At 44.0% G+C, this 7668-nt stretch overlaps 1 protein-coding gene across 1 annotated transcript in view; it reads right to left on the bottom strand.

The window, feature by feature from the left end:
* LOC133649000 (uncharacterized) overlaps positions 1-7668 on the bottom strand; it is a 1204785-nt gene that overhangs the window by 916395 nt on the left and 280722 nt on the right. The window lies entirely within an intron of this gene.

The following is a 7668-nucleotide window of genomic DNA, read 5'->3' on the forward strand; positions in this document are numbered from 1 at the left end:
ACCATCTGATGATATCAAGTCCTCCTGGCCAAGGCTCCATTCACCTAAGGTGAATGAAGAGGAAAGCATCTCTGGATGTAATATAATCATGGTGCCATTACCGAAGGCAGTAGGTCAGTAAGAGTCGTCGTTGTGGCAGCATTAATGTTGCGGCTGCTATAGTAGTTATTATTATTATTATTAGTTTGTTGACAATGAGTCAGAACTTCGAATTTTATAAGGTAATGATCGGACATTACTTTAGTGTACGGGAGTATCGTAACTTTAGAGGTGGTACCTCAAACGAGTTATATTTATTATTTAGGTTAGGTGTAAGATTATAGTTTTCATTGTATATTAGTGCGACACCCCCTCCCCTTTTAAGAGGTCGGGCAACATGTGTATTGGTATAGTTAGGAGGAGATGCCTCATTTAGCGCAAAAAAATCGTCTGGTTTGAGCCAGGTCTCGGCGAGACCAACGACGTCAAGTTTGTTGTCTCTAATGACTTCATTAACTAATAACGTTTTGGAAGATAATGATCTTATGTTTAAAAAGCCCATATTATAGGTAATGGGCTGTTTTGAGGATTGTTTGTTGAAATTATCCGAAGTAGCAATATTAATAATGTTGCGTTTATTATGCGTATTGCACTTTAAATAGTTTCGACCATATCTAGGAATTGATACGACGGGGATATTCAGATTGTTTGCTTGATGTTGCGATAAACTGAACGCATCATAGTTAGCTACCTCAGTACAATGTATGTCTGCCTCTGACACGGTCACAAAAGAAAAAACATTATGTGAGTTGTGTTTTATTCTAAGAGAATTGCTATGTGTGCAGGGATTATCCAGCCTGACGCCGGCTAGTTCTAGTTTGAATGGCTTCTTACCTGGAGACTCCACGCTTCTTTGGTTAGCTTTTCTCTTTGTTGTTAGCCCAGCTTGGCATCCCCGCTTCTGCTTCCGCTCGCACCGCTTATGTCGTCTCCATTGGCGGTCACCGCTAGCACTTGACTCCGCTGCTACAAAGGCCGCTCGATGTAGCCCACGAAGTATTCCCATGCTAGCGAGGAGGTCCACCGTGCATGCATCTTTCAGTCTATAATGACCCGTTTGTCACACCGCTGCCTCTCCACCTGGCTGTTATCTACCGCCCCCCTGGGCCCTATTCGGACTTCATCAGTGAATTCTCAGAGTTTGTTGCTGATCTAGTGACGCACGCCGACAATATAATCATAATGGGGGACTTTAATATCCATATGAATACCCCATCGGACCCTCCATGCGTGGCGCTCCAGACTATAATTGATAGCTGTGGTCTTACACAAATAATAAATGAACCCACGCATCGCAACGGTAATACGATAGATCTAGTGCTTGTCAGGGGTGTCACCACCTCTAAAGTTACGATACTCCCGTACACTAAAGTAATGTCCGATCGTTACCTTATAAAATTCGAAGTTCTGACTCATTGTCAACAAACTAATAATAATAATAATAACTGCTATAGCAGCCGCAACATTAACGCTGCCACAACGACGATCTATTGCTAACGATGGATTCTGATGCTTCATCTATGTTGCTGCTTCTTGATCTTAGCGCCGCTTTCAATACTGTTGATCATAATATTTTATTAGAGCGTATCAAAACGCGTATTGGGATGACAGACTTAGCCTTGTCTTGGTTTAACTCTTATCTTACTGACAGGATGCAGTGTGTCTCCCATAACAATGTGACCTCGGACTATGTTAAGGTAACGTGCGGAGTTCCCCAGGGTTCGGTTCTTGGCCCTGCACTCTTTAGTATTTACATGCTGCCGCTAGGTGACATCATACGCAAATACGGTGTTAGCTTTCACTGTTATGCTGATGACACCCAACTCTACATGCCCCTAAAGCTGACCAACACGCCGGATTGTAGTCAGCTGGAGGCATGTCTTAATGAAATTAAACAATGGATGTCCGCTAACTTTTTGCAACTCAACGCTAAGAAAACGGAAATGCTGATTATCGGTCCTGCTCAACACCGACATCTATTTAATAATACCACCTTAACATTTGACAACCAAACAATTAAACAAGGCGACTCTGTAAAGAATCTAGGTATTATCTTCGACCCAAGTCTCTCGTTTGAGTCGCACATTAAGAGTGTTACTAAAACGGCCTTCTTTCATCTCCGTAATATCGCTAAAATTCGTCCCATTTTGTCCACAAGCAATGCGTTCGTTACATCTCGTCTCGATTACTGTAACGTTTTATTTTCGGGCCTCCCTATGTCTAGCATTAAAAGATTACAGATGGTACAAAATGCGGCTGCTAGACTTTTGACAAAAACAAGAAAGTTTGATCATATTACGCCTATACTGGCTCACTTGCACTGGCTTCCTGTGCACCTAAGATGCGAATTTAAGGTTTTACTACTTACGTATAAAATACTACACGGTCAAGCTCCTGCCTATCTTGACGATTGTATTGTACCATATGTCCCGGCAAGAAATCTGCGTTCAAAGAACTCCGGCTTATTAGTGATTCCCAGAGCCCAAAAAAAGTCTGCGGGCTATAGAGCGTTTTCTATTCGGGCTCCAATACTATGGAATGCCCTCCCGGTAAAAGTTAGAGATGCTACCTCAGTAGAAGCATTTAAGTCTCATCTTAAAACTCATTTGTATACTCTAGCCTTTAAATAGACTCCCTTTTTAGACGAGTTGATCTGCCGTTTCTTTTCTTTTCTTTTCTACTCTGCTCCCATCCCGGGGTGGACCGCTAGCCTGTCCATCACATGGGGACATCTCTACGCTGCTGACCCGTCTCCACTCGGGATGGTTCCTGCTGGCCCCACTATGGACTGGACTTTCGCTGATGTGTTGGACTTTCACAATATTATGTCAGACCCACTCGACATCCATTGCTTTCGGTCTCCCCTAGAGGGGGGGGGGGGGGGGTTACCCACATATGCGGTCCTTTCCGTACCGAGGATGTCGTTGTGGCTTGTACAGCCCTTTGAGACACTTGTGATTTAGGGCTGTATAAATAAACATTGATTGATTGATTGATTGATTCTCTCATGATGTAAAAGCAATAAAAGAGAAGTATTCCAACAAAGAAAGGGTTTTGTGATGGAAGCAAACAAGAAGCTCAGAGTTTGTTCTGTAACGTATTATTTTCGGGCCTCCCTATGTCTAGCATTAAAAGATTACAGTTGGTACAAAATGCGGCTGCAAGGCTTTTGACAACAACAAGAAAGTTTGATCATATTACGCCTATACTGGCTCACTTGCACTGGCTTCCTGTGCACTTAAGATGCGACTTTAAGGTTTTACTACTTACGTATAAAATATTACACGGTTTAGCTCCAGCCTATCTCGCCGATTGTATTGTACCATATGTCCCGACAAGAAATCTGCGTTCAAAGAACTCCGGCTTATTAGTGATTCCCAGAGCCAAAAAAAAGTCTGCGGGCTATAGAGCGTTTTCTATTCGGGCTCCAGTACTCTGGAATGCCCTCCCGGTAACAGTTAGAGATGCTACCTCAGTAGAAGCATTTAAGTCCCATCTTAAAACTCATTTGTATAATCTAGCCTTTAAATAGACTGCCGTTTCTTTTCTTCTCTCCTCTTCTCCCCTGTCCCTTGCGAGGGGGAGTTGCATAGGTCCGGTGGCCATGGATGAAGTGCTGGCTGTCCAGAGCCGGGACCCCGGGTGGACCACTAGCCTGTGCATCGGTTGGGGACATCTCTGCGCTGCTGACCCGTCTCCGCTCGGGATGGTTTCCTGTTGGCCCCGCTGTGGACTGGACTCCCGCTGATGTGTTGGATCCACTGTGGACTGGACTTTCACAATGTTATGTCAGACCCACTCGACATCCGTTGCTTTCGGTCTCCCCTAGAGGGGGGGGGGGTTACCCACATATGCGGTCCTCTCCAAGGTTTCTCATAGTCATTCACCGACGTCCCACTGGGGTGAGTTTTTCCTTGCCCGTATGTGGGCTCTGTACCGAGGATGTCGTTGTGGCTTGTACAGCCCTTTGAGACACTTGTGATTTAGGGCTATATAAATAAACATTGATTGATTGATGTTCTGGACGTACACAGACTTGTAGTTGGGGCCCACTTCCGGACAGAAGCGTTTAGTGTGCGCTTTGTCGCCGGAAGCTCCACAGAGAGGACACACGTACCTGCGCAGGTAAGGACAGGCCACGTCTCCGGAGCGTGTCTACAGCCAGTGAGACCTGTAGACCACCTCGGACTCCCCGTTGTGCTTGCAGAAGGTGCACATCATGCGTCATGGTGCGTTCAGGTGCCTCTTGCGACCACTGAAGCGCCCTGCGTCTGGAAGGTCATCGTGTAGACTAAGTTCTGGTATCCAGGTGCACGACGTCGGAGGAGATGCAACGCAACTCGGACTTTGAGCCCACATGTTTCTAAAAAACGGTAAGGACAGGCCACATGTCTGGAGAGCCAGTAGACCACCTCGGACTCCCCGTTGCGCTCGCAGAAGGTGCACATCATGCATGGTGGTGCGTTCAAGCCCCCTGCGTCTGGAAGGTCATCGTGCAGACTAAGTTCTGGTCTCCAGGTGCACGATGTTGGAGGAGATCCAACGCAACTCTGACATTGACTTCTAAAAAACGCACTCCAAGCATCTGTCCGTGAAGGAGATGCAGCTTCCGGTCCTGCAGTTTTGTTGTGAGCTATTATCTCTCGAACTACATCAGATAATCCCAGGTAGTCTTCCCAGGGCTGGAAACTTCTCCTACAGTCCATAATGCTGCTGCCAAAATCGCCGATCTGAAAGTAGACAGGGTCTTAGCATCCACGCAAAGATCAAGATTTTCAAGAGCAATGTTGTGAGTGTCCTTCTATGGCTCAGAATGTTGGAAAACCATTTAATCCATTGAAAGAAAGTTAGAGGTTTTCAACATAAGTGCCTGTGGTGTATCCTTGGGGTAATCTGGCCAAACACCATTTCAAATGGAAAAATCTGTGAAAGAACAACCACAACATCACTTAAAGAGACCATCAAAACTCTAAGTTAGAGATGGCTTGGACACATGTGCCGCATGCCACCGTCGTCTCTCCAGAGATGATCGTTTTATTGGACACCACAAGGGAGAGGAAACCGAGGCCGACCAAGAGAAACCTGGAGAACTATAGAAAAAGAGCTCAGGAGTAAGAGACTATCCCTTAAGACTGCCCCCAGAGTAGCGGCTGACAGGGCCAGATACTTGCTTTGCCTCAGGTGGACTGATGATGACGATGATGATGATGACATTTGACCTAGAAATAAAATTAATAGTAAACACTTTTTTTTTTATAAATATTTGCGCAGAAAGCACAACCGTGGTCAATGAGCCAAATGGTAAACAAGGAAAGAAGACCATGTACCTTATTTGGCGCAATAAGATCAAGATGATCCCACACTTAAGATTTTTTTTTTCTTTGTTCCATTTTTTTTTATTTTTTTTGTTCAATTAAGATCGCATAAAGTTGACGAAAACCGATGTCAAACACGGCACGCCTCTCCTCTGACTTCATGTTGTACGAACTGTAACTTGAAACTGCAAGAAGTAGCTTCTTGAAAAACACAGTTTAGTGCTAGACATGTTGATAGAACATGTTGATAGATTTTTGAGCGCCGTGTGTAGTTCTATATTTTCAATGGAACATATAAAATGTTGGTGTTGTTTATTTGAGTCATATTGCCATCATAGTGCAGCCTACATTTATCTCTTATGTTTGACTGCCATCTACTGGTCACACTTATCATTACACCATGTACCAAAAAAAATAGCTTCGAGGTGCATAAATTCAACCCAACGTATTCCTTACATTAAGCGCACCGGGTTATAAGGCGCACTATATTATATTGCAGTCTACACGTATCTCTTATGTTTGACTGCCATCTACTGGTCACACTTATTACACCATGTACCAAAAAAAAAATAGCTTCGAGGTGCGTAAGCTTAACCCAACGTATTTCTTACATTAAGCGCACCTGGTTATAAGGCACACTATATTATATTGCAGTATACATGTATCTCTTATGTGTGACTTGACTACCATCTACTGGTCACACTTATCATTACACCATGTACCAAATAAAATAGCTTCGAGGTGGGTAAGCTCAACCCAACGTATTCCTTACATTAAGTGCACCGGGTTTTAAGGCGCACTATGTTATATTGCAGTCTACATGTCTCTCTTATGTGTGACTGCCATCTACTGGTCACACTTATCATTACACCACGTACCAAAAAAAATAGCTTCGAGGTGGGTAAGCTCAACCCAACGTATACCTTACATTAAGCGCACCGGGTTATAAGGAGTACTAGATTATATTGCAGTCTACATGTATCTCTTATGTGAGACTGCCATCTACTGGTCACACTTATCATTACATCATGTACCGAATAAAATAGCTTCGAGGTTGGTAAGCAAAACCAGAAGTATTCCATACATTAGGCGCACCAGGTTATAAGGCGCACTGTCGAGTTTTGAGAACAAAAAAAGGATTTCAAGTGCGCCTTGTAGTCCGGAAATCACATGATGTAAATCACAATTTTGGACCTCAGTGTTGGGTGTTTGCTGGCAAGGTTAAAATGTCAATGAAAGGATCTGCCAAAGTGTTTACAGTGGTCCAAGTTCCTCTAGACCAGTGTTTTTCAACCTTTTTTGAGCAGAGGCACATTTTTTTCATTGAAAAAAAGCCAAAGGCACACCACCAGCAGAAATCATTAAAATATGAAACTCGATATTGACAATAAAAAGTCGTCGGATATGACTTTAAACCATAACCAAGCATGCAACACTATAGCTCTTGTCTCAAAGTAGGTGTACTGTCACCACCTGTTACATCACACCCTGACTTATTTGGACTTTTTTGCTGTTTTCCTGTTTGTAGTGTTTTAGTTCTTGTCTTGTGCCCCTATTTTGGTGGCTTTTCCTCTTTTGTTGGTATTTTTCTGTAGCAGTTTCATGTCTTCCTTTAAAGCGCTATTCCCCCGCACCTGCTTCGTTTTAGCAAACGAGAAAATTTCAGTTGTTTTTATCCTTCTTTGTGGGCACATTGTTGATCGTCACGTCATGTACGGATGCACTTTGTGGACGCCGTCTGCTGCTCCACACGCTGTAAGTCTTTGCTGTCGTCCAGCATTCTGTTTTTCTTCACTTTGTCACCAGTTCAGTTGTAGTTTCGTTCTGCACAGCCTTCCCTAAGCTTCAATGCCTTTTTTTTAAGGGGGCACTCACCTTTTGTTTATTTTTCAGTTTAAGCATTAGATACCTTTTTACCTGCACGCTGCCTCCCGCTGTCGTCTGCATATTGTGATCACGACAAAGCAATTATCTACCTGCTGCCACCTACTGATATGGAAGAGTATTACACGGTTACTCTGCCGAGCTCTAGACAGCACCGACACTCAACAACAACACATCATTTGCAGACTATAATTACTGGTTTGCAAAAAATATTTTTTTACCCCAAATAGGTGAAACGAGATAATCTCCCACGGCACACCAGACTGTATCTCACGGCACACTAGTGTGCCGCGGCACAGTGGTTGAAAAACACTGCTCTAGACAACAGGGTCACTCTGGTGTGTTTGTCCATGTTTGTCTCCCAAGTTTTGAACGTGCTTGGGGGTTGGTATGGAATCATTCCCAGGCAGGATTTGGCCCGTGGACCGCC

Source organism: Entelurus aequoreus, linkage group LG04 (genome assembly GCF_033978785.1).
Source record: "Entelurus aequoreus isolate RoL-2023_Sb linkage group LG04, RoL_Eaeq_v1.1, whole genome shotgun sequence".
In the NCBI taxonomy this organism is placed as follows: domain Eukaryota; kingdom Metazoa; phylum Chordata; class Actinopteri; order Syngnathiformes; family Syngnathidae; genus Entelurus; species Entelurus aequoreus.